Here is a 19,703-nt window from a genome sequence, read left to right as displayed (position 1 = left end):
CATTTACATCTGCACACTATTCCCAATTTACACTTTTTGCTTTGTGTTTCAGGACAAGAATGTAAATTCATAGCTACCTGCTTTAGCTCCCATGTTTGATACTTGTTTCCATGCCATTGTTATGGGGTTCATGTATTGGTCTGGAACTAAGTGCCAAGTTAAACACCTTTCTAAGTTCACTAAGATATGATCAATTATCAAAGCAACAGAAAAGTCAATGATACACATCTATGAAATTTTAGACCAGAATTCATTATCTCATGTAATTCAAGAGAAGTATGAAATGTAAAAGTGTTACTTATCATTTAAAATTAAAGGCCTTTTGTCCATATTAGCTGGAATGTGTAAACAAAATAAAAAGAGGTGTTATCATGCTTGAACAGATTATTGACACATTTTAGACTTTTTCTGAAAAAATAATTTTTTGAAATTGAATGTAAGTATGTTGTCTGAAGATCATAACAGTTCATATATTGTAGATGTAACCATAAAGTTAAATAAGAAACATAGAGCCAATTGCAGAGTTAAAAGCCAAGAGGTCAGAGCAATAGCTGAGAGCTGAAACCTAACCTTTCCATGTTGCTCTGTCTTTCCTCTCCACAAGAGAGCTACTTCCTATGTCCTGTCTTTTATACAGATATTCTGTTCTGCCTTCCATTGGTTGTAAACCCAGCCACATGACCTCCTCATCACTGCCTGTCTGTACACACCTCCAGGTCTTATATGGTTGGTATTGAGATTAAAGTTGTGTGTCACCATGCTGGCTGTATCCTTGAACACACAGAGATCCACCTGGCTCTACCTTCCATGTGCTGGGATTAAAGGTGTGCACCACCACCACCCACCTTCTGCTATGTCTTGCTCTGACCCAAAGGAAACTTTATTAATATACAAATAAAATCACATTTCAGTACAAATAAAATATCACTATAATATATATTCAGATTTCTTTTGGTATGAGTTTTTTTTCTCATCCTCAAAGTCTAATGTCATATTCAAAGACTTTAAGAGATCAACTATACACTAAATTTTTCAGTTACAGTGTTGCTCTGTGTTTTGTCTAGGCATTGCCACATTGATTCATAGGGTTTCTCTCCAGTATGTGTTTTTATATACTTGAAGATGACTGGGCTGTGCAAAGGCTATACCCCACAGTTCAAATTCATAGTGTTTCTCTCAATTATGTGTTCTTTCATAAAACTGAAGAGCATTGTCATAAGCAAAGTCTTTACCACACCAATTACGATTGCATGGTTTCACTCCAGAGTGTGTTCTTTCATGTCTTTGAAGATCAGAGTGACAAGCAAAGGCTTACAACATTGATTACATTCATAGGTTTTCTCTTCAGTATGTGTTCTTTCATGCAACTGAAGATTACTATTACTAGCAAAGGCATTACCACACTGATTACAATTGTGTGGTTTCACTCCAGTATGTGTTCTTTCATGCCTTCAAAGACCAGTGTGACAAGCAAAGGCTTTACAACACTAATTACATTCATAGGGTTTCTCTCCAGTATGTGTTCTTTTCATGCAACTGAGACCAGGTGTGCAACAAAGCTATACGACACTAACAGTTCAAATTCATAGTGTTTCTCTCAATATGTGTTCTTTTCCTAAATGAAGAACCTGTGATAAGCAAAAGTCTTACCACACCAATTACAAATTGCTATGGTTCAACCAGATGTGTTCATTCATGTCTTTGAAGATCAGAGTGACTAGCAAAGGCTTTATAACACTGATTACATTCACAGGGTTTCTCCTCCAGTATGTGTTCTTTCATGGCAAACTGAAGGTTACTAACTAGCAAAGGCTTACCCACACTGATTACAATTTTATGTTTCACTCCAGTATGTGTTTCTTTCATGCCTTTGAAGACCAGAGTGAACAAGCAAAGGCTGTACAACACTGATTACATTCATAGTTTCTCTCCAGTATGTGTTCTCATGCTTGAAATAACTGCGAAAAAGCTTACCACACTGATTACAATTGTTTTCTCCAGGATGTGTCTTCATGCTTGGACAGACGTTACAAAAGGCTTTACAACAGTGATTACATTCATAGGGTTTCTCTCCAGTATGTGTTCTTTCATGCAACTGAAGAGAATAGTGATGAGCAAGGGTTTTACCACACTGATTATATTCATAGGGTTTCTCTCCAGTATGTGTTCTTTTATGTACTTGAAGATGAGTGGGATGTACAAAGGCCTTACCATATTGATTATATTCATAGGGTTGTTCTCCAGTATGTGCTCTTTTATTACTTGGAGGACGAGTGTGATGAAGTAAGGCTTGACCACACTGATAATGTTCACATGCTTTCTCTGTAGTAAGACTTCTTTCATGCCTGCAATGTTAATTGAAACATTGAATAGCTTTGGCACATTTATTACAATGTTGAGTCTTTCTATCTCCGTGAATTAATTTTACAATTTTCTGCAAATATAAAGAATGATGTTATATTAATATTTACATGTTGTGTACATTCAGGTTGTTCCCCTGCATACGATATGTATTTACATATTTCAACATGCCTGAGATAGTAAAAGCTTTACTACCAGTCTCATATTTATGGCATCATTTTTTTTCAAACATTTGAAGAGAACCTGTAGAATTCAGACATTTACATCACTTACTTTATTGGAAACTGTTCCTATATAATGATTAATGCTACATTTTCACAGTGAACCAGGACAAGCAGAAGCATTTACACAGCCCTAGTAGGTCTTGTCTGTGTTGTGTTTGTTGATCTATTCCAAATTACGCTGTAAAACCAATTGTTTGTAAACTTGAATCTCAGTCAACAAGTTTACTTAACGAGGGACTAGTATATGTCTTGTAATTGTTCTGAGATTGAGAGATGAACATTACTTCTTTTCCTATCCTTATGTTCATATGGCTGGTATCCAAAGTGACATAAGATATAACTATTAAAGAAAGAATAACAAGAAGGTTTCCACATGTTATTTACAGCTGGGCTTTCTTTTCCCCATCAACATGTGGTATAAGGATTAATATTTCTCTACCACACCTCCCCTTAATGCTTGACTCTAACCACCTATCTAATTAAAATGAGCAAAGACAGAATAACTTTTTGAGTAACAAAGCTTTTACTATGGATTACTTGCTTATTAAAAGGTTGTGTACATATTCTTATACATTCAGTGAATATAGCTTTTGTAATTTGAATAGTATGAAACTTAATGGATTGTCATTTGTACAGCATAGCTCTGATGAAGCTATTATTCAAATGATTCCTGTTAAGGCCTTGATTACTTGTCTTCCATTTTAAAATATTCATTTCCAAACACAATTCTCTTACCTGCCATTGAGGTACGTGTGTTTTTGATCATCAATGGGTTTTAAGCTGTGACTATTTACAACGTTTCATTTCTTTAATACTTAGAGATAGTTAAATATATCCAGAAGCACATTTGTATCAGCATGCACACTAAAAAATTACCTTGCATGTTTTTGAGAACTTTGACAATGTTCTTCAACTTCAAGATCTTCCCAATTGTAGCCTAAAATATCAAACAAGGAAATGTATGGAATATTACAGGGAACTGAATAATTTACATTACTATCTTTAGTGATCCTTAGAATTAAGGCTATTTTATTCACATCATTCTACCTCATTCTCAATCAGAATTACTGAATTGCAACAATAATCAAGAAACTGTTGTTTCCTTATTTAAACGGTGAAGAAAACTGTACAGTATTACCTATAGCAGTGAGGTTCATGTATGTCTCCCGCATCACCTCTTTGTAGAGATTCCTTTGTGAAGGATCCAATAAAGCCTATTCTTCTTGCGTGTTGTCAACATGCACATCGTTATATGTCACTGTATTCTAAAATATGCCATATATAAATATGCCATCCACATGTATAAAACTGAAAGCATGATAAGACAAACTAAATGTGTGCTTATTTCACAATATAGTCATACAAATCTGGTGATTGCTACACATATTCTGTAACTCAGATGTTACAATAAAATCATCAAGTTACTTTACAAAGAAACTGAAGAGCAAATTTTTCTCTATTATTTCTGAATGCTTTGAACACAATATAACCTTGCAAGAAAAGTGCCTATTAACAGAGATAGGGAGACAAGCAAACACTTCAACAGTACTGAGCATACATCAGAGAAATTGTATGAACGTTTGTTGACTACAAACAAAATTTGTAAGCTGGGTATATTGGTTCAGGCCTTTAATCCCAGAAGTTAGAAGGTAGAAGCAGGTATATGTGCTTCTGAGGTGAAAATTAGCCTAGTCTATGCAATCAGTTATAGGACAACAAGAATTAAATATGAAGAACCCATATGCCCTGCAAACTTCCATTCAAACAAACAAAAAAAGATAAGATGAACTCAGAGATTTTTATTTACTGAAGCTTCTACAAAGAGTTTGGCATTCACTCCAGTTCTGTATTAATCTTCCAGAAACCTGAATTGCTCCAGTTTAACCTATACTTTAATAAATTTTACTAAAAGGAACTGTGCATTTAAACAGTTACAAAGAGAAAGAAGATAACATTATCAATATCAATGATGATCATAAATAATCAACAAAGGGAAAGAGAGATGTCTCAGAAGTTAAGTGCTCTTACTGGTGTTAGGGTTAGTGTACTATACTTGAAATTTTAATACAAAAGACCAATATGCCTGTGTGCCTACATGTAAATAAGATTGCACATGATTAAAATTAGAAACATGCTAAAGCAGGTATGCAGTGAGCAGTCTTACATTATTCAAGAATGTAAATCAGCATAGAGACCCACCAATTCCTTGTACCTCAGTATTCAATTACTATAGTTAATAGACACAATTAAGAGAAAACCAAGTATGGTTGACATAACTTGTTCCATAATGGTACTTCTCCTTAACATGTGAGAAAGTATTTTGTTATTCAGAACCAATGTTTTCTAAAGACAGAGCTAACTCGCTTCACAAGGCACATAAGTGCTACAAGACAGAAACACTCACACCACACAAATCTGTGTACATGCAACATTAATAAAACAGAAGCCCTATACACTATTCTATACTGTTGAATTATTGTACTTATGGAGCCCTCTGCTTACTTGCATAGTTGTGGTCTATAATATTTGTTATCTTGTGAAAAATCCTCCATTTTGATTCAGGTCTTTGAAGATGACTTCCTAAATCTAGATTGCACCAATTCATAATGTAACCATTAGAAATAGAGAGGACAGCATTAATTATGACAAGTCAGTGCATCTTGGTTGTGTTTCACACACCTTCCAGTCATGATCAGTAAAGAATTCTAATACTGGTCACAAGATTCATACTCATAGGAAAACTGGCATTGCATGAGAGAAACCACACAACACACACTGGACTTTAAAATAACTTCTTGATGATATCACAGCTGTTTAGAGGATAAAGAATTATGTGTGAAAATAAGCTAAACAAAATATTAATAATCAGAGCAGAATGATCATATATTTTATGAACATAGAGATAAATTTGAGAGACACAAAACAGAAAATTATACAATGGAATAGACACAATTGAGGGTCACAAAGTTGGAGGCAGTAGTATAACCTGAGAAAAGTGGTGGTGCAGATCCCTTTTCTGCTTTTCTGTGACAAATGAAAGTGGTTATGGATAGGAGAACTAACACTGGGATCATAACATCAAGGCTACTCAAAGGTTTTATCCATGTAGACGACATAGATCTCACTACATCCATAAGGTGAGCTGTCTTTTTCCATGTGCTCTAAAAAATATTAAATTCTGTAGCAAGACAGAACAATGGAAATTGAACCATGTAGCCTTGAATGAAATACTACAGGCAGGGATTCAAATAAAGTTTTCTTCCTTTGAATGATTTTCCTCATTTCTCATGAATTTATGTGATTTCAGATGATAGTATAGGCACACACACACACACACACACACACACACACACCCATCTGCAACTGAATTCCTTTTATAGACAGTTTTGTGTTTAATAATATAAAATAAAAATATCTCTATGTCACAAAAAACCATGTGCACCTTTAAATTCTCACAAGTCATTCATTTCATATTGAAAGTAATGCAAATGCCCAGTGTGATATAATATAACTATGAGACACAGGATATATTTCTACAGAACTCTAACCAGAAATATATCACACATCCCCACCTCCAATGATATTATTGAAGATTGCCATTATTTAATCATCTATAAGAATGATGTTGAGTACAAATTGAATGAATATTTGTATGTGACATTTCCTTAATATCATAAAACTTACTGAATATTTCCAAAATCTTACTTCCTATCTCATATTGTAGAATACACCATGCTGATTTTTTGAGGAGTCAGTGTCATATGTTTTTCCCTAGAGTAGAACACATTTTGTATTCATTACTAGAAATCAAACCATGAAATCACCAAATCTGGAGGTACATTCATAACTCAGGCAGTATTTATTCTTTAAGGAAAGTTCTACTTCATAAATGATATAAGAAATACATCTTATGTGTGCTTCTCTTTGCCTCTTTTCTTTTATTTTGAGGTAAAGTTTTGATACTTGTCAATACATAAGTGAATTCTTGTACAATACATAATTCTTGCACCAATGAAAACATTAACAAAAAGCTTGCTGCCCAACGTGGCCCTAGATTCTGGCCATCCAGCAGCCACACTGGAAGGCTCCCCTTTTCCAAGACTGCAAGCAGACCATGCAATATCCAAACCCTGCCCCTACACCCATCTGTTGGAGATCACAGCCACTTCCTGAGACTTAGAGACCCGCCCCCAGCTCCTTTCCACCCCAGAATTCCCATGTGGAACAGAGGTGAGTGACTGGGGTCACAACCAGAGAGGACAGGCCCTAGGTATCACCGCTGGGCACTGGCCATTCAGGGGAAGACCTGCCCAAATTGGCGCCAGTTTCTGGCGATTCTGCAGGCCACAAGGGAAGGTTTCTCTCTCTAAGACTGTGAACAGACTCTGCCATCTCCATAACCTGTCTCCACACCCATCTGTCTGAGACCCCAGCCACTTACTGAGACTCAGAATCCAGCACCCAGCTCCCATCCGGCCAGCACTCTTATCTGGCCCAGAGCTCCCATCTGGCCCAGAGCTTCTGCTGGACCAGAGAGAGGCTCCCTAAATCTGTCAAGTCTGTCTGGACCAAGTGCACTGCTAAGACCAAGAATGAATCCACCAGGAGATGGGCAGATGTCAAGGCAGAAGTACATAAAACAAAATAAAGAGCAATACAGCATCACCAGAATCTAGCACTCCTACAATAGCTAGACCTGAACATCACAGAATGGAAGAAGCAGAAGTAAACAACCTTATGAATAATATCATGAAGAGGCTAGAGCCTTATACAGAAGAAATCAAAAAAGAAGTGGAGGAACAGGAAAACAAAAAATGGGAAGAACGCTCTAATAAAAAAACAAAAACAACACCCCCCCCAAAAAAAAAAACTAGAGGGATGGACAAATAAAGCAGAAGAAAACAATAAGTCCCTGAAAGAAAATAATGAAAGAGCAATGAATCAGATGAGGGAAACAGTCCAAGGCCTGAAAAAGGAAATAGAAAAAAATGAAGAAGAAACAAGCAGGGTGAATGCTGTAAACAGAAAATCTGAGGAAATAATCAGGAACTACAGATACAAGTATAACCAACAGAATGCAAGAGATGGAAAAGAGGATCTCTGGTGTTGAAGAAACGGTAGAAGAAATAGATTCATCAGTCAAAGAAAACACTAAAGCCAACAAAATCATGACCCAAAATGTCCAAGAAATTTGGGACACCATGAAAAGACCAAACCTATGAATAACAGGGATAGAGGAAGGAGATGAATACCAACTCAAAGGCACAGAAAATATATTTAACATGATCATAGAAGAAAACTTTCCCAACTTAAAGAACGAAATGGCTATGAAGACACAAGAAGCCTATAGAACCCCAAACAGACTAGACCCCCCCAAAAAAGTCCCCTTGCCTCATAATAATTAAATAACTAAATGTACATAATAAAGAAAGAATATTAAGAGCAGCAAAGGAAATAGGCCAAGTGAATTACAAAGGTAAGCCCATCAGAATAACACCTGATTTCTCAATGTAGTCTTTGAAAGCCAGAAGGACCTGGACAGATATAATGCAGACACTAAGAGACCATGGATGCCAGACTAGACTAATATACCCAGCAAAACTTTCAATCATCACAGATGGAGAGAACAAGACATTCCAAGACAAAGCCAGGTTTAAACAATACTTATCCACAAACCCAGCCCTTCAGAAAGCACTAGAATGAAAATTCCAACCTAAGGAAGGCAGATACACCCTCTAAAATACAGGCAATAGATAACACCAAAGCAGTAAACCTCAAAGAAGAGAAGTACACACACACTACCACCAATAATAACAATAAAAATAATAATAATAAATAACTAATAATTAATAATAATAGCAGGAATGAACAATCATTGCTCATTAATATCCCTTGATATCAATGGACATAATTCACCTATAAAAAGACATAGACTAACAGAATGAATATGAATACAGGACCCATCTTTCTGCTGCATACAAGATACATACCTCAAATTCAAAGATAGACAATACCTAAGAATAAAAGGCTGGGAAAAGACTTTCCAATCAAATGGTCTTAAGAAGCAAGCTGGTGTAGCCATCTTAATATCCAGCAAAATAGACTTCAAACTAAAATCAATCAAAACTCATAATGAAGGACATTATGTACTCATCGCAGGAAAGATAAACCAAAATGAAGTTTCAATTCTAAACATTTATGCCCCAAACACAAGGGCACCCACATATGTAAAAGAAACATTATTAAAGTTTAAATCACATATGAAACCCCACAAATTAATAGTGGAAGACTTCAACACCCACCTTTCACCTCTAGTCAGATCTGCCAAATTGAAACTTAACAGAGAAATAAAGGACTTAACTGATGTTATGACTCTAATGGACTTAATTGAAATCTACAGAACATTACATCCTAACAAAAAAAGAATGTGTCAAAAAACAAACCTAATCCAAACAAGGTCTATTTTCATTAGATCAAAATATAAAATCCTTTATTACTTAAGCTTCAAGTGTCTTTAAAATTTCAGTGTGCCCAATAGTAACAGCCATTTTGCTTTGAGGATTGATTAATTTTTAACATTTAAAAGTATTTTTCCACCTTACATACCAACCAGAGTTCCCTCTTCCTCCCCTCAACCTACTTCCCCTACATTCCCCCACCCTGTCCCCAAGCACTACTCAGAGAGGGCAAGGCCTCCAATGAAGTTTCTGCAAAGTCTGGAATCTCAAGCTGAAGTAGGAGCAAGCTCCCAAACCCTCTGCATCAAGGCTGAGCAAGGTATCCCTCCATAGGCAAAGTGCTCCAAAATGGTTATTCATGCAATAGGGATAAATCCTAGTCCCACTATCAGGGGTGCCACACACTACAGAAGCCTCACAACTGTCAACCACATTCAGAGGCTCTGATTTGGTCTTATTGAGGTTCTCCAGTTGTCATTCCAGAGTCCTTGAGCTCCCACTAGCTCAGGTTAGTTGTATCTGTGGGTTTCCCCATCATGATCTTGACCTCCCTTCTCATATAATCCCTCCTTCCTATGTAAAACTGGACTCCAGGAGCTCAGTCCATTGCTTAGCTATGAATCTCTGCGTCTGCTTCAATCATTTACAGTCACAGCCTCATGTGGTACTGATAAAGATTCAAAATTATTCTTCTAAAGCACTATTAAGTGCAGAAATATTTTATGCAACTTATCCTCATAGTAGACAAAGTCTCCAAAGTATCACATTTGGCAAATATTTATGTTATGACTACAAGGAACAACTACGTTTACAAGGTTAGACCTAGTAAGAACGTGCTGTTATGGCATAAAAATAAAAAAGGACAAACCAAAGAAAAACATCCAGTTCTGTGTAAATTTATTCAACACATATCTGAAGTGTTCTTTAAATATAAATACTGTTTTGAAAAGTTTCTTTGTGTGTGTGAGTGTGTATATTTGTCTGTGTATGTCTCTGTGTGAAGAGTGTATATTTGTTCATGTGTTTGTGTGGTATGTGTGGTTTATGTGATCTTTTTCTCAGTTTACATTTGTTTGTCTTTATGTTTGTGCATGTATTTGTGTGTATGTGTGTTTTTTGTGATTGTGTGTACAGTTTGTGCTCAAGTGCAGTGTGTGTATTTTTATGTGGTGTGCATGTTTATATGTATATTGTGCATGTACTTGTATAAGTTTGTGTGTGTGAAAGAGAGAGGTGTGTGTGTGTGATGTGGGTATCTGTTTGATGTGTACTTCACATACATGCTAGACCTCATATACAGTGGCTAATTAACAACTTGGAGGACTTGGTTCTCTCTATCATGAGTTCCCAGGAACAAGCTTATTGTACTTGGATAGCAATGTGCTCTGACTTGATGAGTCATCTCAAGATCTCAGTAATATATGTAAATAAACTTTATGAAATAATTGCTGGTCCCTAATGTCAAGGCAAATATACTGTCTTGTGTGATTGCTTTTTGAAATAACAGGAACTAACTCAGGTTCACTACTGAACCATCTTAGGTGAATTTCATGATTGGGGAGATTTTATTGATTAATATTATTTTATCTAAAGCAACAGTGGGTACAACTTTGATGTAGACAATGCATATTTTGAAGAAGAAGAAGATTCCAGCAATGTAGATTTACCTTACATTCCAGCTGAAAAGTCACCTACCCACCAGCAGTTCCATTCTAAACCCATGGATTCTGACAACGATGATGATCCCTTGGAGGCATTTATGGCTGAAGTAGAGGATCAGGTGGCTAGAGACATGAAGAGACTTGAAGAAAAGGACAAGGAAAGAAAAAATGTAAAGGGTATTCGAGTTGACATTGAAGAAGAAGATGACCAATAAGCTTATTTTCCATACATGGCAGAAAACCCAACTGCTAGGGTAGGACAAAGATATCTGGAATATGATAGTGATGGAAATCCAATTGCACCCTCCAAAAAATTTATTGATCCTCTTCGTCCCATTGATCATTCAGAGATTGACTATCCACCATTTGAGAAAATTTTTACAATGAACATGTGGAGATAACCAACCTCACTCCACAGCAGTTAATAGACCTGCAGCATAAACTCAACCTTCGGGTCTCTGGTGCTGCACCTCCTAGACCAGGAAGTAGTTTCACTCATTTTGGGTTTGGTGTACAACTCATGCACCAGATTTGGAAATCTGAGTACACACAGGCAACTCCAATACAGTGTCAGGGTGCACCTGTAGCATTAAGTGGTAGAGACATGATTGGTATTGCTAAAACAGGCAGTGGGAAAATGGCTGCCCTTATTTGGCCCATGTTGATTCATATAATGGATCAGAAGGAATTAGAACCAGGCCATGGACCAATTGGTGTGATTGTGTGTCCTACTAGGGATATTTGTCAACAGATCCACAGTGAATGTAAGTGGCTAAGGCAAACACAAGCCCCGAGGAAAGTAGCTATCAGGAATGCCAGCCTCACTGCCAGCTAACAGAGGCAGGTGTGGTTCTGGTGGGGCCAGTGTCTAATGAAGGAGAGACACCTGTTAAAGCCAGATGAGGAGAGAATAGAAATCTCTCAATGTCCCATAATTGAAAACTTAAAAAGCTTGGTTCAAATCTCTTGTTGCAAAAGCAAAAAATTCTAAAGCAAGTCCAGTAACAGAGAACTAGAGGTTGACTCCCAGACCAAAAAAGAACTATGGGAAATGAAGTCCATAAGCTAGCTCTTAGCCGATGAAGGGAAATGCATTCTGGGAAATGTAGGTTTTCAGCTAAAGTTGGTGATACTATCCAAAAACTTTTCAGCTCAGAATGAAGTTTCTTCTCAAAGCAATACTAGAAAGCTTAATCTTACATCTTGAGAACTCAAATCAGAGAAAAAGCTACCTATAAGAGCAAACAAGCCACTTTAAAATCCTTAAAGTGCTGGTGGGTGGTGGTGCACACTTATAATCCCAGCACTTGGGAGGTAGAGGCAAGTTGATTTCTGTGAGTTCAAGGCCAGCCTTGTCTACAGAGCTAGTCCAGGACAGGCTCCAAAGCTACAGAGAAACCCTGTCTCAAAAAAACCAACAATAAAAAATCCTTAAAACAAGGGAAAGCATTTTATACACTGAATGTTGTCTTAGATATGAAGAAACATATGTTGAACAATCTGCCTGCAATGAGTCATTCCTTTGCAAATCTCATAAGGATACAAGGAAATGATATTCTAAAAGAAATGACTGCTTTATAGATGGGAAACAAACTTCAGAAAATCTAGCTATCTTACAAAAGAGTTGCTTCACCTGAAAGTTCCTTATAAGAAATCAATGCTAAATATCACAGCTGCTAATAATATCAGGAGTTCAAGCTAATGAAGTGAAAATATCCCATCAAAGTAACCTAATGAAGGCTATGTTTCAAGAAAGAACTTCTATGTTCTTGATTCCTTTGAATAGTAACAGTTTTGGTAAAAATACTGGAACTAACAACAATCAAGTCAAAATGTTTCAACAAATTCAAGACGCTATTCACAAAAGTAAGCTACCAGGCTTTGTGGGCCATATTAGAGCTCACTCCAATCTCCCTGGTCCTTTAGCTGAGGGTAATGAAATGTCTGATAAGCTAACAAAGATAGCATTATCCCAAGTGGAAATGGCTCAAGAGTCACATGATCTTCATCAAAATAGCGAAAGCTTAATAAAGCAATTCAATCTTACCAAAGAAGCAACTCATCAAATGGTTAAATGATGTGGGATATGTCAAATATTTTCCTCTCCCTCACCTACGGTTAAACCCTCGAGGTCTTCTTCCTAACCATCTATGGCAAATGGATGTTACTCATATTGCAGAATTTGACAAATTAAAATATGTACATGTGACCATTGACACATATTCAGGATTTTTAATGGCTAGTGCACAACCTGGGGAAGCTACAAAACATGTAATTTTGCACGGCTTGAAGTGTCTTTAGTATATGGGTATACCAAAATTATTAAAACTGATAATGGTTCTGGATGTAGTAGTAAGGCATTTCAACAATTTTGTACCCAATGGGAAATCATACATAAAACAGGTACTCCTTATAATCCGCTGGGACTAGGTATTGTGGAAAGGGCTCATAGAAGTCCTAAAATATAACTTCACAAAATAAAAATAGAAAAGAAAGAAATATACCCTCAGTCACCAGAGTATGGATGTCTGTGAGCAGCCTGCCACAGATAGATTTTTGGAACAGTGGCATCCAAGCAAGTTTTGCTCAAGCTCAAGTGAAATGGAAATATCCCTGCTCGGGATTATGGAAGGGTGCCGATCCTGTGTTAATATGGGGTTGAGGACATGTTTGTGTTTTTTCACAAGAGGAGAATGAAGCTCAGTGGTTACAGGAGTGTCTGGTAGGGAGTGTGGAACTAAGAAATGTCAGCTCAAATGACGTTCCTTTAAAGAAACCAGAATGAAAGTGGCTTGATTAGTGTTTCTGAGGTTTTGTCACTAGAAATAGAGTTCAGAGCTGTGCCACTTTTGAATTTACTAGCTCCTTTAGAAAACTGCTTTATATCACCTAATAGCTGTGCAGTAATTTGTGAAGAGCTTTACAGCAACTAAATATGGTAATTTCATCCTCAGGGTGAAGTAAAGTTTTTCGGTAGAATAAACCAAAAGTAATGCTGTAATAGAAATATTTGTCTGAATTGAAGCACTTGGGGAAGCGATTATGAATTTGAGTGAAGGGACAGCCTCTAGTTAAAAGCCGTTTACCAGTGACAGTGTATCTCTGCTGGTTCCAGAATGGATGAGAGACCTTGGCAACTTTGGGGTGTGGCTTCATCTTGAGAATTTTACAGTTCCCTAGTAACTAGTATCACAATTCTATAATGACAATACTCAGTAAATCCCAGTGTTGTACAGCAAAGCTGACTATAAACTCTTATGGCTTTATCTAGCAGGTCCACATAGAGGATGAATAGGTTCACAGGCCTGAGTGTAGGTGTCTGAAATGGTTGCATTTGGCTGTGCTGGAAGGAGGTCTTTTGCTCCACCCCCTCGGCATCTGTATAAATACCCTGGGGAAGAGACAGTCAGAGCCCATTGGAAAAGGTTCCAGGCCCTCTCAAGTCTATCCTTTATTTTCTATCTGTTTATCTCCACACTATATATCCTTCTATCTAATAGTTCCTGCTACTCACACTCAAGAAAACTCTGGGGAGCTGTGGGGTTGGTGGGTAAATTCCCCACAAAAAGAAAGAAAGAAATTAATAAAGAAAAATCTCTTTTATTATAGAGTGTATCCATCTCTGGCTAATGCTAAAAGAAGAGCCATCCTAGAAGACATCTTGCATTCTACATATGCTATCATCATTGTGGCATTTGGGTTCAGGCTCCAGGTTACACTGAACAATTTGAATAGGTACAGAGGACTTCAATTCTATTCACTTAGACACATAGGAAACTTAAAGAGTAAAGACATTTCCAAAATTATTTCTTAAGTAACCCAGTGATATGAAACAGCAGGATCTTCTTCAAGGATGGGGTCCTGAGGTGAAGGTCATAGGAGGTGAGAAAGATAAGAAAAGTATAAGGTAGAAAGGATAAAAGCTGGGAAGGGGAGGTGTTGCAAAATCTATGTCTCATGTCAACTAAGCTTCTTAAGAAGAATAGCAGTCTGGCAGTGGTGGTACATGCCTTTACTCCCAAGACTCAGGATGCAGAGACAAACAGATGTCTGTGAGTTCTAGGTCAGCCTGGTCTATGAAGCAAGTTCCAGGACAGGTACCAAACTATAGAGAAACCCTGTCTCAAAAAACCAACATAAATAAGAAAACAAACAAATGAGAAGAATAACAACCTGTATATGACTTCCAGGAGGGACATGGAGGGAAATGGTGAACTTCTAAGAAGTCAGCAGAAAGTACCATACAATGGGACAAACACAAAGAGGAGGCTAATCAAATAATGCTGCACAAGGGAAAACAGGGTATCTCAAGAACATTACAGTCTAAGCCCACAGTGACCTATGGAATGATAACCACAGCCTCCTCTAGTGGAAGGATTTGGATTCCCATGACCTGAAATAATCCCACCACAAAGGCCCTGGTTGCAGACCATTACCAGCTCTCCCAAGCATACTCCTGGTTCTGTGGAAGGAGTCCTGTTTTATTGTCAATATATCAGGCTCTTAGTGAAAGCTCCCAAGGCCTAGGCCCCAGGCTGCTACTATCTCTCCCAACAATGGGAGGCATAAATGAAAGCCATGCTTGATGAAGCCAGTCCTTAACACAACAGTGTTTCTCTTTTCAAATAGTTGTCACCTGGTTTCATATTGCCCATCTGGCAGAACTATGATTTTCTCAAGAAGAAAATTGCGACTTTATTGTGTAGGGCTCTTCAAAACAGTTTCACCACACAGCTGCCATGGAAGGTTTAGAGGCCCAAAGTTTCTGGAAGGCAAAACCTGGACCCATGAAAGCCGTAAGCTGACCCTACCCTGTGGTGCCTGCATCTAAGAAGAAATACTTGACATTCTGAACATTCCCTATATTCTGAGACAAAAGTCAGACAATCAGGGTCTTGAACCCTGGAAATCCCTTTATGCCAACCTCTGCTATGATTAAAAACCCCACTGTGCCTGAGATCTGGGATCTCTGCTCAAACTGCTTCATGAGACAGAATTCAAAATCTGAGCTTATAAATAAACGTCCATTGTGGTCTTTTGGGAGTTCCTGCAATCTGTGCAAAACATTTGGCATACCAGTCCTTAAGGTTGATTGGGACCTTGTAATACCTCAATAAGCAGCTTGTTAGAATCCCATTCTCTGATAAAAGTTTGGGCCTAGTGTCTGGTTGTAACTTAACAGTGGCTCCTTTTAATGGTTTGATCCAAATATCTAGAAAATCTTGATGAACAAAAGTTTCTCCTACCCTTCTAATCTCTAATGGGCCTGGTTAGTATGGACTTATCTTAGGCGTTAATTAGAAACAGTCCTCCCTAGGCTAAATTCTACTTTGGGAGATTTACTATCTGCTAAGCATCTTATATTACCAATTCTATGCTTCTACATCACATCTAAGTAGTGGAGTGCTACCCAATGCATGAGATGCCATTTACAACCTACACAAAATTAACTATAAATGGATATTACATACAAAAGATAAATGCAAAATACAAACCTCTAAAAGGAACTCTCCAGTTTGGCAGCATGCTTTCCATGGGTGCACCAGAGCATGTTGAAGTTGACTACAAAGATATTTTCAATGACAGCTTCTACTTCCAATTTTGGGAGCAGGTTCAGCCCACAAAGCAGTTATTCAGAGGATTGCCCTGGGTCCAGAGAGTTTTAAGTACCACGTGGGATTTCACAGGACATGGGTTCTGCAGGAAGGTTCCCACTCAGATCCGGGCTGGACACACCACACTCACTTTTGCACCTCACCATCTGCTCCACCCATCAGGAAACAGCAGCCCCTCACTCACCAAGTCATGGTTTCCCAGCTCAGCCATGCTCTCTGCTCAGCTCCCTGCAGGAGCACTCACAGCACACCACACCACACAAAAGTGCTGGAACCAGCTCTTCTTCAAAGCAAAGACTGAAAACCGCTGGGCGGTGGTGGCGCACGCCTTTAATCCCAGCACTCGAGAGGCAGAGCCAGGTGTAACTCTGTGAGTTTGAGGCCAGCCTATTCTCCAAAGCAAGTTCCAGGAAAGCTCAAAGCTACACAGAGAAACCCTGTCTTAAAAAATCAAAAAAAAAAAAAAAGACTGAAAGCCTGTGGCTGCAGGAAAAACCCTGCACCACTTTTGACTGGCAGTTCATCTGGAGGACCTGATTGGCTAGTGAGGCCTGAGTAATGGGAGCACATCCTACAGGGTTACAATGTGCTTAAAGACACAGCACAATGTTTCCTGACCCTCTGTTTCACCCCAGACAAAGACTTTTTCTAGATCAGCAGAGATATGCAAATTAATAGCACTTGCCACTGGCTCTAAAGCAGACCCCATTCTCCTCCTGCTCTCCATTGGCACTTCCTCTCCTTCCTCCTGGACACAATGTGACTAGCTAGCCTGGACCAACTACTATATACTATTTGGGGTGCAGTGAATCCCTGTAACACTGGCAGCAGGCTGCCTGGAATATTAACAACTAAAGAAAGATATAAAGACACACAAGGAGAGTGTTTGTTGTGTGACTGAACACTGACATCAAGTGAAATGAAAGTACGTTTTACCTGGTTGTCACAGAGACCTCAGATAACCACCAAAGAAAAGGAGGAACTAGATCACAACCAAGAAATTAGGTCCATTGCCTTAAGAGTTTTTTTTTACCAGATATTCAGAGCAAACTGTTGGCAAATGAATAATAGTAAACAGTAGTCTTAATGGATATTTTAATACTTAGAGAATAATTGAGCTAGGAAGAATGTGTTTATAGGCACTATTACTAGTCAGCATATCTTAGTGGGCAGGTGAAAAAAATACAATTGCTTTATTCTACATGATCAGAACTGGTAGAAAAAATCTCTCCATGTATGAAGAAAGTTGATTGATTGATTGATTGATTTGTTCGTTGCTTCCTTTGTTTGTTTACTTTTGTTTTTCAACACAGGTTCTCTGTGTAACTTTGGAGCCTGTCCTGGATCTCACTCTGTAGACCAGGCTTGCCTAGAACTCACATAAATACACCTGCCTCTGCCTCCTTAGTGCTGGGATTAAAGAAGTGTGCAACTACAGCCTGGCAGAATGTGGATTTATTAGAATGTCTCACAAATTGTGCTTCAGGTAGTCCAAAAATGGCTACCTACCAATGGATATTTGTAGAATTCAGTAGTTGTTCAGTTCATGAGGCTATATATCTCAGCTGATTTTCAGTATACACCACAATTCTAAGGAAGTGGGCTCTAATGCTGCTAAAGGAATGAACGTGGTAGCCAGAGGTAACACAATCAGGCAAAGGGCAAGCTCCCTTCTCAGTGTTCTTTGTATTTAGGCTGTCTCCAGAATGTATGATCAAGAGTGAAGGTGGAACTTATACTTTATTTTGCTTGGTGTTTTGAGACCTGTGTAGTCCTGGAACTCATTCTATAGACCAGGCTGGCCCCAAACTTAGAAAAGGCAACTGATTCTGCCTCCTGAGTGCTGGAGTTGAAGGTGCACACAGCCACCAAGTAGCTGAAGGAGGATATCACCTCAAATGACCCACATTAAAGATGGGTCTTTCATTTCAAAACCATTTAAAAAAATCCCTCACAAGTGTACACAAGTCTTTAGGTTTTAGCTAATTCCAAAGGTAGAAGTTTGACTACCAAGAATAACAGTCCCGATAGTCAAGACAGAAGAAAGGAGAAAACTTTCTTACCAGTAGGAGGCTGGTCGAGTTGTGGATGATTTTCCAATGTTTTTCCTAAACAAATGGAACATGATATTTTAGTTAGGGAGTCTGGACATGTTTACATAGAGTTCTCCTTCTTCCTAAGCAGGCTAGGTTAACAAATCCATTTTTTAACATGATCATAATGCAAAAGCGGAGACATTTAGGGGAATTCTTACCTCAAAGTAATGCAGAAACTTATAAAAGTGATAAGAAGAAATGCCTGTGGGATGTTCATCTTGTACCACAAGGTCTTCACTGAAAATCAGGTAAATGTCAGAATGAAAGTAGATTGCTCTTAAGCACATGTGACCTGTCAATCTTGATGTTCAATCTAAAAGACAACTGTATCAACCTGGTGGTTCATGTTCCTGGAGTTGTGTCCATGCCAAGGGATACTCACATGCTCCAAAAGAGAATTTGACATCGCTGCTGCCATTGTTGCTTTTATAACAGTGACAACCACCACTACTACTATTTCTGGGATTGCCATTTCATAACTGGTTACTACAGCTAGCACAGTGGAGACCCTGGCAGCAAAAGTAGCTACCACAGTTAATTAATCTTTCTTTCTATTGGGCATGACAAATTTAAATCAATAGTTATATACATTTCTATTGGCTTTGAAAGTTATAAATTTATAAACTCAAGTTCCATTTGCTCTTGGGATACCATCTTACAAGGACTCCAATTTGCAGTAAGGCTTGTGACGGAAGGGAACAGCTCAGTTGCCTTTAGCCTACCAGCTATGTGTGGGTTAAGATTTCTGCTGGTCTTTTCTGTGTCAAACACACAGATTTCAAGCCAGTACCACTTAGAGATCTTTGGCAACAGTTAACTCTGCAGCACTCACATGATTGAGTCTGTATGATAATGAGCATTCAGAGATAGGTAATACCTGAGGGGGTCAAGATCATGATGGGGAAACCCACAGAGACAGCTGACTGGTGCTAGTTGGAGCTCACTGGCTCTAGACTGACAGCTCAGGAACCTGCATGGGACCGAACTAGGCCTGCTGAATGTGGGTGACAGTTGTGTGGCTTGATCTGTTTGTGGGGTCCCTGGCAGCAGGACCAGGACTTATTCCAGGTGCATGAACTGGCTTGTTGGAGCCCATTCCCTGTGGTGGGATAACTTGCTCAGCCTTGATACAATGGAGATGGGCTAGGCTCCTCCTTCAACTTGATATGCCAGACTTTGTTGACTACCATGGGAGGCCTTACCCACTCTGAGGAGTGGATGGGGGTAGAGTGGGAGAGAGGTGAGGAGGTGGGAGACGGAAGTGAGGGGGAAAACTGATCTCCTTTCT

At 38.5% G+C, this 19,703-nt stretch overlaps 1 long non-coding RNA gene across 1 annotated transcript; it reads right to left on the bottom strand.

Moving 5' to 3' along the window:
- Positions 1 to 2,329: 2,329 nt before the first annotated feature.
- On the bottom strand, positions 2,330 to 3,742 carry LOC118575386. Its single transcript, XR_004943859.1, has 3 exons — positions 3,724 to 3,742; positions 3,462 to 3,522; positions 2,330 to 2,345 (listed from the first exon to the last, which is right to left on the bottom strand). It is a non-coding gene; the product is annotated as an uncharacterized LOC118575386 (long non-coding RNA).
- Between the last annotated feature and the right edge of the window lie 15,961 nt (positions 3,743 to 19,703).

The sequence above is a fragment of the Onychomys torridus genome, unplaced genomic scaffold (assembly GCF_903995425.1).
Source record: "Onychomys torridus unplaced genomic scaffold, mOncTor1.1, whole genome shotgun sequence".
NCBI lineage: Eukaryota > Metazoa > Chordata > Mammalia > Rodentia > Cricetidae > Onychomys > Onychomys torridus.
The sequence above is the reverse complement of the archived record's forward strand: the minus strand, read 5'-3'. Positions and strand labels throughout refer to the sequence as shown.